We start from the raw sequence: 19,811 nt of genomic DNA, 5'->3' as shown, positions 1-19,811 counted from the left end.
TAGAAATTAAAGGTTGATCAATGGAAAAGATAAGGTATACTATGTACAAAACCAAACAAATAACATGATTTGTAATGCATCTAAAATAAAGCAGTGGGGTGAGTGCACTATTTGATTTTTTAAAAAAGCAAATGGGATAAGGGAAAAACAGCTTGCCAGAGATTTGATAGCACATCAATGCCTCACACCATGTATCAACTCAAACTACAATAAGAACAATGACTGAGATGGAAAGGGGGCATCAATTGCAAATTAGAGAAGTAAGAAAAAATACACTTCAAATCTATGGATAGGGAAAGTGGTCATGATAGAACAAGAGATAGAGAGAGTCACAGAAAACACAACAGACCATTTAGCTTCTATCAAGATGCACTGTGTTTGCCCCACCTGACCAAATGCAGTAAAAATGAATAGGGTAAGAGTTAAGTGAAGAAAAACATCTTTGCAGTCAAGTTCTCAAAGGACTGTTGCATATGCAAGGTTAAAAGCCTTTCTTCAATAGGTCAAAGCCTCTAAAGAGGAATATGCAGAGGAAGAAATGCAAGCAATCAACTTCCCTAAGACAAAACATACTTAATCCTTCCTAATGAGAGAAGTGCACATGAACACAATTCTCCTCTTTCAGCCTGAAAGTCAGAGATCCACAGGTTCAAGGACAATCCCCTCTTTCTCTTCCACAAGGCACAGGGAAACACCCATTTCATCAGGCACTGCTGGAAACCAGAACAAAAATAAATACTGAGTTAAGTTATATCAGGAGAGATGAGAGAGATGATATAGAAAAGGGTTAGGGTTAGGGTTAGGGTTGGGGTTAGTTCCTGGACTTTCTCCTCTCTCCACAGCCCCAAGCCTAAGCCAAGGATGGAGGAAAGAAGGGGAAAGGATGGAAACGCCCACCGGGGGTTGGAGGGCAAGGGGTGTCCCCAAAGGCTTCTCCCTGTTGGACTTCACTGTATCCCAGCCCACCCAACTACCCCCCAAGCCGCAGCATTCCAGACAGAAGCTCGTTTGGCAAGGCAGGATGCCCTAAGGCAGGGGCAGCCCCAAGCAGGCACACACAGGAACACGTGTGTACACACACACTCACACACACACAGACACACATATTGTTGGGGGCCGGAGCCCCCTGTGATGTTCCTTGTTTAATCTCCAACTTCTTTTGGTCTAGTTTCCTTTTTCAGCCCCCTGTCTAATGCTCTGAAATTCCTTTCTGGGGAGAGACTGAAGGAGACAGCAATAGAGAATCTTTGTCTTATTGATAATAATAAGAAAAGTCCTGTCTTGTTTATAACAGCAGAGAATTCTTGTATTATTGGGAAATTGCCAAGGCCCTTCACCCAGACATCTACAAACCATTTTAAGATTAGATAAAAGTCTTGGCCCCAGAGGAATGTCCTGGATGTGTGAGAACTCCCTGCCCCAAGGTTTTTCTGACCCAAGCATTAACTGTCAAAAACATGACGAATGTTCCAACCGCAAATCGTCACATATTGCCTTGACTTTCTGATATATGGTCAACAAATGTTATATCTTTTGTTCTATGGAAATTTACTTTGCTACGTGGCATTCGCTCCACAACATATAAAAACCCTTTGGTTTGCCTCAATAAACGAGCTATTCTGTCACTACACAGAGTAGTTTCCATTCTTTCTTTCTTTTCAGCCCATTCCCAGGCAAACGCCTTCCCCAGCCTCCGGCTTACAGACTGATGTGTGACTTCAGCCGTCCCTAGTTCGAGACCCGCAGGCCGGGTCAAATTGGCGCCCGAACAGGGACATGAAGATCCATATCAGCCCGACGGATTGACGAAGAGAAGGAGAGATGAACCGCCTGGCCAGGCCCCCGTCTAAGGACCCCGAAGAGAATCTTCACATACAGTGTAAGTGAACCAATCCGTCGAAATCATGGGCTCCCACCTTTCTAAAGAACAGATTTTCGTTAAAGATCTTAAAGAGAGTTTTAGGGAACGAGGAATTAAGGTTAAAAGGAAAGATCTTAAAAGAAAGCTTTAGAGAAAAAGGCTTAAAAGTTAAGAAAAATAGAGCTCTGTGTCTGTCTGTGTATGTTTGCTTTGCATTGCTTCTGTTCTGTGTTAAAAGTTAGCAAGCTCATAAGAGATAAGAATTCAGCCTCTGTGTTACAGGCTTAGAAAAATAACAGGCTGAATTGTGGAAATTGGAATTCATTCAGAATAATAATTCTTTCAGAGTGGTCTTAAATCATGGAATATCTAGGCATTCCCTGTGAAGGCAGAGAAGTGCATTAAAATGGGCTTTGAAGTTTAGAGAAACTCTGTTTGGATTCCGGGAGGGAAGAATGTTCAAGGTGAAACAAACTTCTCTCTGGCAGCAGGAGTCCTAGGAAAAGCCTCTAGTTTGCTTTGGTGATTTAAGAGCTTTGTTAAGTTTTAAAAACAATGATTAAGAAATTTGGGAATTGATTATTTTAATGTTACTTAATATAAAAGTGTTTGTGATTTTAAACTTTTTAACCTGTTGTACCAATTTGTAAGTAAAACAAAAGAAAAAACTTGACTATTTTAAACTGGTGGGAAAGTTTTCTCTGAAAAGCAGATTTTCAAAGCCTGCTAAAGGGGAGTAACAGCATTACAATCTTATCTGCTTAATACCATACCGCCTGAGAAGCTTCTACTAGTGGCCTTGAAGCACTCAGACAGAGAAAAAAAAAAAAAAAAAAAAAAAAAAAAAAGAAAGAAAAACTATTTGGTTTGCTTCTGAAACATTGGGTAATTTGTTATCATTATGGGTTATGAATCTTAAAGTTTAAAGTTTAAAAAAAAAAAAAGAGGGGTGATTAAAGAAAAGGGACAAGAGAGATTGATTTGCAAAATTAATTAATAGTTTAAATGAAGCATCTAGTCAGAAGAGTTATTGGTTTGGAAGTGTTTAAAGTATGTCAGAGAAAGTTTGAGCAAGTAGGCATTGGGAAGAGAGAAAGACAGAGAGATGGGAAATCAGTGGGGTAAAGAAGGAACTAGTTGGAAAGGGGAGTCACGGAGAGATGACTGTGAGACAGGATATGTTTTTACAGGGGGAGAGCAGCAGTAGGAAGCTGCAGCTGTTTTTGGTTGAAGAAAGCAAACTGATAAAGGGTCAAGCCACTCTTACAAGATGTTAATTGAGTGAACATTTGTTTCTAAAATACATAATGGTTTTTGTGTTTAAAGAATATGATCAGAAATGTGATATATAGTCTGAAAGGGTTATTTATAAAAAAAAAATGTTTAATTGATGTTTTTAAAAATTTTTCAGATTCCTTTATGTGAAAATAGAAGTTTTAATTAATTGTATTGATTCCAATTATTTACAGGGACTCCAAGTATAATAGTTCTTGCCTTTGTCCTTTTGAAAATGTTTTTGTTATGGCAATATGTAATTTGGGATTTTTCTGTGTATTGGGTATTTTAAAAACAAAATAATTGGTACAATGTTCAACTTATAAAACATCTACTTGGGTATATAAGAATTGTGTGAACATTCTGGGATAAATTTCTTATTGTTAAAAGTCTTACAAAATGTAGATGATCTTTTTGTGACAGAAAAAAAAAAAAAACTGACCTTGTCCAAGTCACTATCAGTTTGTTAAATTATTTAGGAGCACAGGGATTGAGAATTTCTTAAAACAAATTTCAATTTGTGAAACATGAGGTAAAATATAAATACAGTAAACAATGTGGCTTTAGGAGTGTTATCAGCCACAGCACTTTTGGTACAAGAAAAGTCAGAAAAACCTTGGGGCAGGGAGTTCTCACACATCCAGGACATTCCTCTGGGGCCAAGACTTTTATCTAATCTTAAAATGGTTTGTAGATGTCTGGGTGAAGGGCCTTGGCAGGAAATGTCTCTGGAACCTCTTGAGAACATCTCTGTGCAAACATTGTTCTGATGACTCTAGTTATGTATATAAGGAAGGCTGAAAAATGAAATCTTGGCATTTGGTGTATACCAGCCAATGCCCGCCAGCTGACGTCCCCTTGCAGGCAGTCTGGTCTTCCTGGAGGCCAAAGGCCTGTCTATCCCTTTACTATCAATAAAGACTTTGTCTCTATACAGCATTAAGTAGCAGATTCCTTTGCTGCTGACCCCGCCCTGGGTTACTTTGGGGAAGGAGAGATAGAGAACTGGAACTGACCCATCTCCGTTTAAACCTCAGTTTACATCTCATTAATATCATACTTATGTGTGGGTTGCACATAAACGAGGGTTAAGATACTCCCAGGAACTTCCATCCACACTTACACTCATCCTTCTGAGCACCAAGGCAAGCCTGTTGGGAGGGCGGACATTCCTGAAAAGGTGGAGGAAAGGGAAGAGAAGAAAAAGAGAAGAGGAGAGGAGAGGAAGGGGTGGAGGCAAGAGCAGGGGAGGGGGCCCCTACCTCACTCACAGCCACTTAGGTAGGAGCAGGACCCTCAGGATCTGTCACTCAGGGAGATTGTGTAATGAACGGGAGGGTGTGGAAGGGAAGGGGAAGGAATAGGGATGAGGGGTTCACAGACCTCCCACTCACACCCCCTTGCATCCTTCTCAGAGATGAAGAAAACTTTCATTTAACACAGGGTGGGAGGAGGCAGTCATTGTCCTGTCACCATAGGGCAGAGGGGGAAGGGAGGATAGAGGGGAAGAGGCTTTGTGATATCAGGCCCAGAGCAGGGGCAGCCCCACCCCCTGAATCCTTTCCCTGATCTCAGACACCCAGGATCACTAATGGAGGGAGTAGCAGTGCATCTTCCACCTGGAGGTGGGTGGGGCGCTGACCAGGGTCCTGATTTCCTGAGGACAGCCTGCTGAGACTAGGGTGGGGAGCAGCTGAGCTCAGCTTAAGGGAGCCCTACAGAAACTGGAAGAGGAAGGACAAAGGGACAAAGAGGCAAAGAGGGAGGCCCAGGGAGGGGAGTCCTGGGCTCCACAAAAGAAAGAGCACAATAGCTCAGCAGCATCTGCAAACCCCAGTCCTTGAATGGGACTTGGATTCCTGAAAGCCCCCACTCCCCAGCTGAGGTGAAAGGGGTTGGTCTGGGAGAGAGGGAGCTCTCAGCTTCCTTTATCCAGGCAGGAGGAGACCGAGATCAGAATGGGCAGGAAGAGACAGAGGGGCACCCAGACATGCACGGCAGCATGTGCCCCCCTAAACATGTCTGGGTACTCTGCTCTGAATCCTGTGGAACAGAAACCTCCTAGAGCCTGGACACAGGGTGCCACACCCTCCTTTCTGGCTCAGTCCCCTCTACCAAGTGACTTCATCAATTTCTATCTAAAAGTATTTCAGATTAGGGGCTTTGTTCTCTCCAACACCAGCTGCCCTGCCTCTAGAATCCTGGATAGATGACTGGTATTGGAGTCCCAAGGATTAGACTGATATTAAGCACCAAAGAGCCCAGGACAGAACTTTGAGTCACTCCACTGGAGACACAAGCAACCCTGATCCTTCAGCGAATTCCAGATATAATTTCCCTATCTCCTGGGCCACATGTGCACACCATTTCCATGAAAAAAGAGCACTGAATAATTTCTCAAGGATTTTGCAGAAATCTATGCAAACTATTTTTAGAAGGGACCCCAAAACTCTAAAGCTCCTTGAAGGAGAAAATCTCCTTCAACTCTGGCTCAGTGAGGGTCCCCGTCTGAGGGAAACAAGACAGTTTCATTCTGTTCTCTAGGTGGGATTGGTTCAATTAAAGAAACTCATTCAATTCAAGTTCCAGCTCAAGCCAAAACCCAGCTAGTAGATGAGCCAACTTGGGACTCCACCCACCAGCCCCCTTCAGCTTGTAGCCAAAACTCTTATGATAAAAGAGCCAATCTAAAATCCTCTCTTTTCACAGATTCTAAACATGCCATGCTATTTCATGCTATGCCAAGGAAACATCTGCCCACTGGAATAACATTATTTTCCAGTGCTACCCTCTCTTTATCCTCACCCTAATGAGACTTTATGCCTCTTTGTCAGGACTTTTAACCTTACTTCCCAATCCCTATAATAAACCTCTTTTATCAATCTAGGTTTTCAGGGTTGTAAATTCCTTTACAGAGAACCTCTGTGCCGCCAGAAAAGATTCCCCCAAACTAACTACCCTTGTGCCAAATCTCAGGGGGGTATGAGGGAACCAAACCTCTCCATTTGGTTCCCTGATCCCCAAACCTGCCACTAGACCTTGTCATTTAACTCCCTGACCACCATGCTAATCTCATTTTGGTTCCCTAAATCTAGACCTTATTAGTTGGTTCCCTATACCCCCAAAATCTAAACCACATCATATTTTGGTTCCCCGATTCATCAACCTCATCATATCCATTCCACATTGGGCACTTTAACAAACATGTCAAAGATGGACATGACGTTAGTTTGCTTGGGCTGTTTTTGATGGTCATGCTGATTTTGCCTGTTCACCATTCCCTTGTCTAGATGTTCACATTCTTCAGTAACGTGTGGCATCTTTGGCTCCTCTTCTTTCATTTAGGGTTCCCAAATACTTGCCCCACATTCAAGACACTCCATGTGTGCACAGACACCCAAAAGGAGAGCTCAGGAGATCCCTTTTATTCTTGTCAGTCAAAGGACACAAACTGTTCTGAATAAATGCATTTAATGAAAGAGCAGAGTAAGATCTGCAATAGAACTTTCCTCCATAACATGCCCAGAGCATCCTCTCCCACAAGTAGATTGCCATCAGAGGGGTGGTGAGGAAGGAGTATCCACAATAATGACACAAGAAGAGCCTCATAGGGGGACAGTTGTGGAGGGGCAATTTCTACCTCCCATGATGCTTCTGGTGATTGTATTCATCTGCTCTCCCTCGGCTGGACACCTGGAGCATTGCTCCAGTGGACTCACCACAGAGATTCTTCCCTGAGGGGCTCTGTCTGTGACTTAGCTCCTATCTGGGCTAGATTCATTTGTTCACAGCAGCTAAGCCATCCAAGCTACAGTTTTCTGGTGGCTGGAACCTTTCCATGTTGAGGGAAGCGGGACAGTCCTTGGGTCACAGCCAGGACATCTCTGGCAGCCCTGGACAAGCAGACACACGCAGCTATACACATGTGTACATACACATACAGACACACACATAAACACACACGCTGACCTAAGGTCATACATAGCTAACACACACACACACAAAGGTGTGGACACTCCCATGATCTTCCACTCAGCCTTACATGCATCCTTCTAAGCATCAAAAGAAGCCAAATGAAGGGGGGAGGTACCTGAAATGGTTGGGAGAAGGAGGTAAGAGAAGACACTGAGAAGATAGAGAGGAAGTGAAGCAGGGGAGAGGGTCCCTACCTCCCTCACGGCCACTAAGCCACTAGGAGAACCCTCAGGATGGGTCAGTCTGGAACATGGGGGTAAGACAGTGGGCAAGAGAGGAAAGGGGAGTGGAAGGGGAAAGAAAGGAAATGGAGACGGGGCTGCCATATCCCCGGCAGCTCACTCCCCTTCACATCCTTCTGCAGAGACAAAGAAGACTTAAAAGAAGGTGGGAGGGGGCAGTCTCTGTGATGACAAAATCTGGGGCTCATCTCCTCCCAGAGCAGAGGGGGACACAAGGCGGGAGGGCAGGGAGCTTTGTGACATCAGGCCCAGAGCAGGAGGAGCCGCTCCCCAATCATTTGTCTCACCCCCCCTCCCTCTGTCACTGAGCTTCCAATAGGAGCCGGCAGCCATGCATCTTTTGTATAGAGCTGAGCGTGCAGCTGTCCAGGGTCCTGGGTCTCTGAGGCCAGGCTGCTGGAACTGGGGGAGGGGAGACAGCAGCTGGGCTCTGCTGGGGGTGGTTGAAGAGAAGACAAAGAGCTGAAGGGGAGGATTAGGAAGGGGAGCTCTGGGCTCCACAAAAGGGAAGAGCACAATAGCTCAGCAGCATCTGCAAACCCCCAGCCTAGAATGGGACTCGGATTCCTGCCAGCCCCCAGAGTTGAGGAGGAAGAGGGGGATCTGGGGAGGGGCGGCTCTCAGCTTCCTTTGTCCAGGCAGGAGGAGATGGAGTTCAGAATGAGTGGGAAGGGACAGAGGGGCACGCAGACAAGCACGGGCGCATCTGCCCCCCTATTTATGTGTGGGTACTCCAGTCTGTATTCTATGGAACAAAAACCTTCCAGAGCCTGGACAAGAGGCAGCCCCATTCTCCTTTCTGGCTCAGACTACTCTACTAAGTGACATCATCGATTTCTTTCTAAAATTATTTCAGATTTGGGGCTTTGTTCTCTCTTAGTGAATCCTGGGTAGATGACTGGTCTTGGAGCCCAAGGTTTAGACTGATATTAAGCACCAAAGAGTCCAGGACAGAACTTTGGGTCACTCCACTGGAGACCTCCTTCCCAGCTGACAAGCAGCTCTGATCATTCAGCCAAATTAGCTGCTAGTGAAATTTAAGGCAGAACAGAATGTAGTTTGAACAGTCTAGATGAGTGTTCTCCCTACATCTTAACCCGAATACTACCATAACTGTGCATAGCAGCAAACCTACTAATTACTAATTAAGTGGAATTAATCAGACAATGGTTATCTAGTTAAGCATGCTTCAGTATAATTGATTTAATCCTATAACAAATAATGGTTTCCTAGTGATATAAGGATTGGCTTATACTCAGTATGGAGCATATAAGGAGGGACTGAGAGCCACAGAAGACAAACACACTAAAAGTTCTCTGAGACAAGGAGACAAAAATTCATTTCCACATTCATTCAAGCTCCTCTTGGCAAGCTCTCCTCCTGAACTTCTCCACTGAGACTAAGGCCTGTCTGAAAGGCTCTCCAGAAAGCTGCCCAGACCAGGAAGAAGATAATTAAGGATTGGGACTTTGGTCCCTGGGACTCTTGTGGTGATTACTGTGATAAAAAGGAAGGCTGCTCACAGAGACATCCAGGAAACTGAACCAAGGAACATTACAGTTAAGTAACCTAATGAGGCAGAAAATAGGCACCCTACTCCCTTCAGATGGGGAAGCATATTTCAGAATTATATATAAATGTTTAAAAGATCAGGGGTGCATAATTCAATTAGGAGACATTAGGAAATTTCTGGACATTGCTTGAAAAATTTATCCATGGTTACCTGAGGAAGGCTGTTATAATTGTTATAATTGTTTTGGTGAACAGCTCACTGCCTTTGATAAACAATGCCCAGGAAAAATACAAAATAATGTCATTAAACAAAGTCTGAAATCAGAATCAGAAAAGGTCAAGAAATTTACAGTCAGAGCACAGATAAGCCCATCTCTTAGTAGTAGATGTTCCTCTTCTGAGCTTGAGGAGGATGATAATGAATGGTCTCCCCAACTTCCACCATCTTCAGCCCCATCTTATTTTTGTGTCTATCCAGACCTACAGTCTTTCAAAGGCTCTCCTAATGTAAAAAAAAATGAAATAAGAACTGAGGAAAAGCAGGATAAGAAATATAAAACAAAGACCACAGCAACACTTAGAGAAAAAAGCAAAAGGTAATCAGTTATATTCTTTATCTTCACTTCAAAGAGTTTCACAACAGACTAGAGATCAAGGAAAAAACACAGAGGGGTAGGAAGAATTATATCCTGTTACAGAGGAGGATGACCCTTTTAACTCAGGGCAGAGAAGATGCAGACATGAACCACTTCCTTTAAAGTTCTAACCCAAATTAAGGACTCAGTTCATAAATATGGGCCCATAGAACCTTTTTTCATGTCTCAACTTGAAACAATGTCATGGGAAATTTTGTACCCCAATGATTGGAAAGCATTCTCATGGGGGTTGACCACAGGCCAGGCAGTGTTCTGGATGACAGAATTTTTAGAACAGACTTGGCTGACTGCCCCATCAGGTTGCTCCAGGAACAAACAAAAAAGTTGTATTTTGAGCAACTTAGCGGCACCGGGCCCCCAAAACCAACATGGAGAATGACAACTCAAGTAGGGAGAGATATAAATCAGGAATGGAGAAACAGGTATACAGCTTTAGAGGCCAAGGGACAATCACAGTAATAAAAGTCAGGAGCAATGATTATTTCCACCTACCCCCTCATGCTGTTTGTGAAGTGCCCATTCAACAGTATCAAAGATTCATTAGCTATCCCTGTCATACAAATATACAAGGAAGTGCCTGTGTCTGTAATAGTTATTCCATCTGAATTTACAATTAAAACAGAAGACAATAAGTGTGAATTAGCCCCACAGATGGATCAAAATTCAGAGGCCATTGTACAAATATATTTTACAAAGTCTATAACACTCACTCGGCCAATACTAACCCTTGTTTTGAATAACCAACAGTTTGAAGGATTAATAGGCATTGGAGCTGACAGGACTGTGGTGGCTGCTTCTCAATGGCCCCCTTGGCAAAGTTAGGAGGCAGTAAGGAGACTTTGATGACCACTGAACCAGTAAATTGGCAAAAAATGATGGAAAGACAGGAACAATTTTTCCTTTAATAATATATGGATTACATATTAACTTATGGGGTAGGAATATATTACATTAATTTAGGGATGAAATATCACCACAGAAATTTTAGGAGCGATCATTACTGTTAATGTTTCCAACACACCAGTATAGGTAAAGCAATGGACCCTGACCAAAGAGAAAACATCAATTAGTACAAGAACAATTAGAATTAGGAAATATTGAGGAAACAAATAGCCTAAATCTTGGACCCATTTTGATCTTATCTTACTATGTGGTGTTAAATGTGGGTCCATGCCTAGTTTCTGACATACTAATTTCCAGTTTTCTAAACAGTATTTTTTCAAATAATGAATTCTTATCCCAAAAGTTGGGATGTTTCTGTTTGTCAAACACTAGATTGCTATTTTTATTCACTATCTGGCTCTGTGACCCTAAACTATTCCAATGATCAACTAGTCTATTTCTTAGCCAATACCAAATGATTTTGGTGACTGTTGCTTTATAATATAGTTCTAGATCAGGTACAGCTAGACCACCTTCATTTAATTTTTTTTCCATTACTTCCCTTGAAATTCTTGACCTTTTGTTGTTCCATATGAATTCTGTTGTTATTTTTTCTAGGTCATTAAAATAGTTTCTTGGGAGACTGATTGGTATAGCACTAAATAAATACATTAGTTTAGTGAGTATTGTCATCTTGATTATATTTGCTCAGCCTATCCAAGAGCACATAATGTCTTTCCAATTATTTAAATCTGACTTTATTTTTGTGGCAAGTGTTTTGTACTTTTGCTCATATAATTCCTGACTTTCCTTTGATAGATATATTCCCAAATATTTTATACTATCGACCGTTATTTTGAATGGAATTTCTCTTTGTATCTCTTGCTGTTGCATTTTGTTGGTAATGTATAAAAATGCTGAGGATTTATGTGGATTTATTTTGTATCCTGCGACTTTGCTAAAATTCTGAATTATTTCTAGTAGCTTTTTAGCAGAGTCTTTCGGGTTCTCTAAGTATACCATCATGTCATCTGCAAAGAGTGATAGTTTGATTTCCTCATTTCCTACTCTAATTCCTTGAATCTCTTTCTCGGCTCTTATTGCCAAGGCTAGCGTTTCTAATACTATACTGAATAGTAATGGTGATAGTGGGCAATCTTGTTTCACTCCTGATCTTACAGGGAAAGGTTCCAGTTTATCGCCATTACATATGATGTTTACTGACAGTTTTAAATATATGCTTGTTATTATTTTAAGGAATAGTCCATTTATTCCTATACTCTCAAGCGTTTTTAGTAGGAATGGATGTTGGATTTTATCAAATGGATTTTCTGCATCTATTGAGATGATCATATAGTTTTTATTAATTTGATTATTAATATGGTCAATTATACTAATAGTTTTCCTAATATTAAACCAGCCTTGCATTCCTGGTATAAATCCCACTTGATCATAGTGTATTATCCTGGGGATGATTTTCTGAGGTCTTCTTGCTAATATCTTATTTAAGATTTTAGCATTAATATTCATTACGTAAATTGGTCTCTAGTTTTCTTTCTCAGTTTTCTATCTACCTGGTTTAGGTATCAGTACCATGTCTGTGTCATAAAAGGAATTTGGTAGGACTCCTTCAATCCCTATTTTTTCAAATAGTTTATATAGCATTGGAGTTAGTTGTTCTTTAAATGTTTGGTAGAATTCACATGTAAAACTACAGAAATTTAAATGGAAAGGACAACACCAAAAATTTTAAAGTATCTGCAACAAGATGTTAAAGAACAAGTAGGAAAGAAAAGAAAGCATAAGGAGAAACCATCACCCTACCTATTCCAGGATGGGAAAGGTCAGCAGGTGTTAGATCTGGTGCACCATTTCCTGAAGGCACTTGTGCTTCTTTTTTACTTTTCCTCCCTAAAACAAAAGAATACGATTGGGCAGAGAGAGGGATACGTGCCATACTCTGGTAATGTAAAAAAGTGAAAAGAATTTTTAGAAAAAGAGCAAGAATCTAGAGGGTAATAATGGAGGACAGGAGTAAAGAAACAAGTCTGAGTGAGAGATTATCAAATAGATCTCAAAATCTACTAGAAATCACTGACTATGAAAACAATTGTGGTTGCTCTTTTGTTTGCTCTGACTATTTGTGACCTTACTGGGGGTTTTCTTGGCAGAAATGGCTTTGCCATTTTCTTCTGCAGTTCATGTGATAGGCAAGGCACTGAGGCAAACAGAGGTAAATGACTTGCCCAGAGTCATGCAGCTAGCCCGTATTTGTGGCCAGATGTGATCTGAGGAAGATGAGTCTTCCTGACTTCAGGCCTAATGAGACACCTGGCAGTCCAGAAAAACAATTAGAATTTGTCCAAAATTGAGATATTGATTAGTAGAAAAGACAAGGAATGCTATGTACAGAAGCAACCAAATGAAATAAAACAGGTTACTAAATCAAAATGCAGTTGGGGAGAGAGGAGCAGGGGAGGACAGGTTTTTAAAATAATAGTAATAAAATAATAAAAAGTAGATGGGATAAGGCATTTGTCAGAAATTTGAGAGCACATCAACACTTCACACCGGATGATGGGGTGGGGGCAGCAATTACTAATTCGAAATAAATGTGTGCCAAATTCACAACAGCCATTATGTAAAAAGGTAGATTTATTTAGGGAAAGAGGTTACAACCAAGATGAAGGGATACAATAGATACCAGGAAGGGTGAATATGAAACAGGTGGGAGCACACATAGTTACCAGTCTTAGAGTAAGGAGAGAGATGCCATTAGAGGAAAGGCATTGGGAGAAGAGAGAGAGAGAGAGAGCAACTTCCTAGTGGGCTTAGTCCTGAAAAGAAGTTAGCAAAGATCTTCATCAAGATCGCATTTTAGGGGAAATTGGCTCCGGGGCATAAGGGCAGGAAGTGGAGAGAAAGGGTCAAAGAGTCACATGGAATGCACCTGGCAGAACAAATCCCACACCTGACTAAAGATATGCCAACCAAGGTAGCCTGGGAAAGTTAACTTCCTTTTTGTATGCAATTATAGTTTATAGTTTACATTCTGACTACCTTGATTCACGGTAATAAGTCAGTCTGGAAAAAGGGCAATTCCCATAAAGGTTGTCTCAAGGTTGTGGGGACCGGTCTTTAAAGATACTAAGTAGAGACAGGAGGGATGAATTAAGCATGACTCTAATGTCACGTTGTTCTATAGGAATAAATTGTTTCTGAATTTGTTGTATCACACTAAAGCCATTAGTCCTTCTTCCTACCAGGGAAAGCAAGTCACATCACATGCCATCTATCAAATTCAATTACAAACAGATGCATGAACTAGGTGGAAAGGGGGACTCAACAGTAAATCCGAGGAGAAAGAAGGAAATCGCTTTTTACATCTATGGAGAGGGGAAGAGGGCAGGAGGAGCGCAGAAAATAAAATGGACAATTTAGCTTTATGAAGGTGAAGTGCTTTAGCACAAAGATACAAAGTTAAAACGACCGTGGTAACAGTTAAATGAGGAAAAACATCTTTGTAGCAAAGTTCTCTAAGGACTGTTACTGTCTACAAGATTTAGAAGGAATATACAATGTACCAGATTAAGAGCCATCCTCCCAGAGGTCAAAGGCTAAGAACGGGAAACTTTCACAAGAAGAAACCCCTGCAATCAACAGCCCGGAGGCGAGAGGCATCTAATTCCTCCCAAGAAGACAATTGTGCCCTTTCAGCTGCAAATGAGAGAGATCAGCAGGTTCCGGGACCGCATCTCTTTCTGTTCCACAGCAAGTTACAAGAAAATGCCCCATTCACTAGGTGCTGCTTGAATACACCATGCCAAGAAATGGTACCAAGGCAAAAGAGGGGTGGAGGAAGGAAGAGCTCCTGGACGCTTTCCTCCTTCCCTAGGCCCCTCACCCCTCCCCCGCCCAGCCGGGCCGTCACTCATCCCCTAGGACACTAAGACAAGCCAATCAGGAGGGGGGACATTCAGAAGAAGACTGAACCCGAGAGAGAAGAGAACGTGGTGGGGGCAGGAGGAGGGAGGGGCATCTGCCTTGTTCCCAAAGGAAAATTCTCCACAATCCCAAGGGGGCGGGGGTGCGAGGAGTGTGGTGGGGAGGGGAAGGGCCGGCGGTGGGGGACGGGAGGACCTCAAGCTATTCACCGCCTCCCCTCCGGCCCCCCCCTCCTCCTCCGGTTCCCGGGACCCTCGCTCCCGGGCCCCGCACCTTCCCCTCCCACAAAAGAGGGCTAATGCAAGTGTGGGAGGGAGAGGCGGGCGCGGTGAGGTCACCGCAAAGGCAGGGCTGCTGTCCGCCCAAGCAAACAAAGAGGCCGCAGAGAGGGAGGGGGCTGGGTGACGTAAATCCGGAGAAGTTAGGAGCTCGCCTCCCCGCCTCCCAGCCTGCCCAGGGGAGGGGCCGCAGGGCATCTTGCAGGTGGAGGAGGGTCCGGGGCTGAGCCCAGACTGAGGTGTCGGAGGACAGGCTGCTGGGGTGGGGGAGGGGGCGGCAGGAGCCGAGCTCCCAGTCCGGTGTTGGGGGTCAGCCCCTTGACGGAAAGTGGGAGAAAGAGGGCAGGAACGGAGGTGGCCGGCTGTCCTGGGCTCCCCATGAGGGAACCGCGCAGGAGCTGCAGCAGCAGGGTTTACAGAGTTACAATCCTTTGGGCATAGGTCCAAATTGTTCTCCAGAATGGTGGCACCAGCAAACAACCCCTCCAATCAGTGCGCTTATTGTCCCTCTTCTCATCCAGTATTCATCTCTTCTGATAGATGTGAAGTGGGACCTCTGAGTTGTTTTCATTTCTATTTTTATAAAAGCTAATCATTGAGGACATGCTTTCATATGAGTATAGATAGGTATGATGTCTTCTTCTGAAAACTCCCTGTTCATATCCCTCCAGTAGTATTCAATTAGTGAATGGCTCTTATTTTTATGAATCTGTCAGAGTTCTGGATACATTTGTGATGGCAGGTTAATTTTCATATTACTTCATTTACTGTAGCATCTTTTCACACAATTAGTTTCCCGAATTATGTCTTTTAAGTAAGGCTCTATTGCTTTGTCTGAGATCATGAGGATCATGTGCATCATGAGATCTATGCCGTAGAAGGTTAAGAAGACAGAGAAAAAAAGGAAGTAAGGTGACTGAAGGAAGCCAGCCTTCTCCATCAATGTGACCATCAAAGGGAATAGAAGATGAGGGCTAGTGGAGATGAGGTCAAGAGATGATTTTTGGAGGGGGAAGGAGACATGAATGTGTTTGCAGGCAGGAGAAGCTATCCATAAAAGGGAAAGATGGAAGAAAAGTGAGAGAAGGGATGCTGGAAGGGGTAATCTGCTGGAGATTATGGCATGAAATGGAGAAAAGAGGGACTCCATTTTTTCTTTAATATATGAGGGAGGGCTCTCATCTTAGAGGTGAGGTAATGGGAGCCTTGGGACATGGCAGCAGAGATGACAAGTTTCAGAAGAGTCACTGTGATGAGTGGGTTAATGGATAATTAATTAGGGATGTGTAAAAGTTTGCCTTGCTCCAGTGAGGCTCCAGTTCAAGTCATCTACAGAAAATTTGTCATGTATCCAGGTAATACCATTTTGTGATTCTCTCTAGTTTTGCTAAGTGACACAAGTGTAGGGGGGAGGTAGTGGGTGGTGGGAGTGATCCAGGATTACAGCACTATGGTCACTGAGAACAGATTGAAGAAATAGTGCTGGTGCTGGAACTTAAAGGGAGTGCACAGTACAGAAATAAGGGGCTGAAATACCGGGGTAGAGTAAGGGATTGGCTAGGGAAGGTGATGGAGAATGAAGAGGTAGCTCTGCTGTGCCGTGGATATAACACTGCATGTGAAGTCAAGAACACTTGAGCACAACCCTGCCTCAGAGACTTGCTAGTTTTGTGTTCCAAGGAAGTCATTAAAGTATATTCTGCTCCCATTTCCTCCCCTGGCACAATGAGGTTTGCTGTGATGGCCTCTTATGTCCAAACTGAGATTTAACAACCAATTGCTTGGACTCCCATATTCTTCTATTTTTCTTCTTGAGTGCTGCTAGCCCACCCTCTCCTATGCTCCTGCTTAGCACAATGCTTGCCACACAGCAAGCACCCGAGAAATGCTTGCTTGCTCTATCTATCTATCCATCCACCCACCCATCTGATACCTTGGGAAGTGTTCATGGAAAAGATGGTTTAGGAGCACTGGCCTTCTTACCTGGACTACCTGAGGCACAGAGTATCTGGGGACCCTCGTATTGGCCAATCTCTTCCTTAGCAAGTCTGTGGAGCCACGGAGTGCAGTTGACAAGTGTTAGGTCTCATATAAGAAACCCATTAAAATTAGTATTATAAAAAATACTAAAGTCAACTCACTTGGGAAGAAATGAATCTCTTAGAAGCATTTGAGAATCTGTTTGATCATTTTGTGCAATTCTGTCAAAAGGATTCTTGCTTCACATCAGGCTTAATCTCTCTTAGCTCATGCTAATTCTGAAATTTTCTGATTCTACCAGTATTTCAAGGGCAAACTACATCTTTTTCTTGTCTTTCTCTGTTCTCCAGAATCCAGTCCCAAGTCTTGTATATTATTTTAATGTATCCATCAATCAAAAACGTACAATGTGCCAGACTCTGTTTTTGGCAAGAGAGATGCAAGGTGAAAAGCTCCTGACCTCAAGAAAATGGCAACAAGGGAGGAAAAAGTGCCCCTACATGTGATGGTCTGGTCTAGTTCCTCTGAAAGGCTCAGAATAAGTCCTTGTCAGGATAAGGAAAAGTCATTGCCCCACCTTGTGGACGCCAATATGTAATGTTCTGTTGTCTCCAGAAACTGCTGATGGATCATTCTCTGGGAGGAAATCTGCTGTCTCTCACCTAGAGTAGAGACTCCTTCCTCCAGAGAGCTGCTCCAACTCTGGCCCAGACAAGACTCTCCCTTTGCTCAATGGTGTCCTCTTTTATCATCCTAGAGAATGGATGTGGAATAACTCAGGGGCTTCTGGGAAAAATTACTTCAACCAATGAACTTGCTCCTCCTAAGCATATAAGCTTAAACCCCAGGAGTTCACAGGGGTAAAACTCTCCTAAAGGCCAGAACTAGAGAATTGTTAAGTACCTAATTAGCACTTAGTAAGAACCTAATATCTCATTATCTCATTAGCACTTAGTAAAAACCTAATAGACAAGGTATGAGTCACTGAGTCCCTGTACTCTCAGGGGACCTCTCAAGTTATACTTTACATGACAACCTTACTCCACTTTACATCAGGGCTTGTACAGGAGAGAAAGTCAAAGCAGGCACAAACACGAATATGTAAACAATCAATTATTGTTCTTTTACAGATTGTCTCTTCTTTGATGGTGCCTGGAGAAAAGTGATGGAAAAGGGCAGCAGAGAAGAATAATGATGTCTGCAGAACAAAAAAAAGAAGTCATCTGAGGCAAACAGGAAATCAAGCACAGGATTGCCATCACATGTAAATTTAATGAAGAAATTAGATTAAGATCCTGACTTTTATTTTTTTTTATTTAAAACCCAAGCTTATACAAAATAAGAAAAGGGGGGAAACATTGCCATATATGCAGAGTAGAATGTAAAAGAAGATTCAAGATGTAAATCAATAAATTTCTATGTCAAGAAAACCTATATGAGGCAGCTAGATGGCACAGTGGGCAGAGCACCAGCTCTGAAGTCAGGAGGACCTGAGTTCAAATCTGACCTCGGACATTTAATACTTCCTAGTTGTGTAACCCTGGGCAAGTCACTTAACCCCAATTGCCTCAGGGGGAAAAACTTATATAATAAAAATACATTATGTTCAGAGCTGCTCATCTTTCTTCTTTTAAAGATTTTTATTTTCAAAACATATGTATATTTTTCAATATTCACCCTTGCAAAATCTTATGTTCCAATTTTTTCCTGTCTTTTTCCTCCACCCATCCTTAAAGGGCAAGTGATCCAATATATGTTACACATGTGCAATTCTTCTATACATATTTCTATACTTATCATGCTGCACAAAAAATCAAATCAAAAAGGGAAAAAATGAGAAAGAATACCAAGAGCAAGAAAACAAGCACAAATAAGCTGAAAATACTATGTTGTGATACACAGTCCCCATAGTCCTCTCTGAGTGCAGATGGTTTTCTTCATCACAAGACCATTGGAACTGGCCTGAATCACGTTGTCTGATAGAATTGATCATCTTGTAATCTTGTTGCCATGTACAGTGATCTCCTGGTTCTGCTCACTTCATTCAGCATCAATTCCTGTAAGTCTCTCAAGGTCGCTCTGAAATCATCTCACTGTTCCTTTCTTATAGATCACTAATATTCCTTAATATCCATACACCATAATCTATTCAGACATTCTCCAACTGATGAACATCCACTCAGTTTTCAATTCCTTGCTACTACAAAATGGGCTGCCACAAACATTTTTGCACATGTGGGTCCCTTTCCCTCCTTTATGATCTCTTTGGGATACAGGCCCAGTAGACATAGTGCTGGATCAAAGAATATTCAGCTTGATAGCCCTTTGAGCATAGGCCAAAATTGCTCTCCAGAATGGTTGGATCAGTTCATAACTTCATCAACACTGGATTAGTGTCCCAGTTTTCCCACATCTGCTCCAACATTTACCATTTTCTTTTCCTGTCATGTTAATCAGTCTGAGAAGTATGTAGTAGTACTTTTGAGTCATCTTAATTTGCATTTCTCTAAGTGATTTAGAGCATTTCTTCCTTTGTCTAGAAATGGTTTTAATTTCTTCATCTGTAAATTGTTTGTTTATACCCTTTACTATTTTTTAATTAGAGAATGGCTTGCATCCTTACAAATTTGAGTCAATGCTGTATATATATTAGAAATGAGGTATTTATCATAACCTTTGGATGTAACCATTCCCCCCCCCCAGTTTCTAATTCCCAGGTAATGTTGGCCGCATTGGTTTTGTTTGTACAAAACCTTTTTAATTAAATATAATAAAAATTATCCATTTTGCATTTCATAAGGTTCTCTAATTCTTCTTTGGCCATAAATTCTTTCCTTCTCCACATATCTAAGAGGTACACAATCCCTCATTCTTCTGATTTGCTTATAGTATGCATTATTCTATCTTTAACCCATTCTTGATGAGAGTACAAGTCCCAGAACTGACAGCCCATGTACCTCATATGATTCCCCTTTGTCAGTTATTCCTCTTGCATTTGTATAAGATAATTAGACTTTTTATCTTTTCCTATTTGTTTTGCTTTTAAAAATCACATTATATTCAGCTCTCCTACAATCTCTCTTTCAAACTACCCATAGGGTTTTTGAGCTCTTCTAGGAGGTGTTTTTGGTTCTGATATCAATTCATATTTCTCTGCTCAGTTTAGTGCTTCTGGAAGATACTATAAAAGTGATTTTCAGAATGG

At 42.1% G+C, this 19,811-nt stretch overlaps 2 long non-coding RNA genes across 6 annotated transcripts in view; one reads left to right on the top strand and one right to left on the bottom strand.

Moving 5' to 3' along the window:
* LOC141549176 (uncharacterized) overlaps nucleotides 1-19,811 on the bottom strand; it is a 121,663-nt gene that overhangs the window by 17,237 nt on the left and 84,615 nt on the right. For 3 of the 5 annotated variants that reach the window (XR_012484268.1, XR_012484271.1, XR_012484270.1), the window contains one exon: nucleotides 12,228-12,314. This is a non-coding gene — a long non-coding RNA (uncharacterized LOC141549176). Of the gene's footprint in view, nucleotides 1-8,080; nucleotides 9,368-12,227; nucleotides 12,315-19,811 lie in introns of those variants that run through there. The other 2 variants (XR_012484269.1, XR_012484272.1) reach the window with 1 other exon arrangement.
* Nucleotides 1,328-19,405, top strand: LOC141549174 (uncharacterized). The gene is made up of 2 exons (XR_012484267.1): nucleotides 1,328-1,879; nucleotides 17,737-19,405. It is a non-coding gene; the product is annotated as an uncharacterized LOC141549174 (long non-coding RNA).

This window comes from Sminthopsis crassicaudata, chromosome X (genome assembly GCF_048593235.1).
Source record: "Sminthopsis crassicaudata isolate SCR6 chromosome X, ASM4859323v1, whole genome shotgun sequence".
Lineage (NCBI taxonomy): Eukaryota > Metazoa > Chordata > Mammalia > Dasyuromorphia > Dasyuridae > Sminthopsis > Sminthopsis crassicaudata.
The sequence above is the reverse complement of the archived record's forward strand: the minus strand, read 5'-3'. Positions and strand labels throughout refer to the sequence as shown.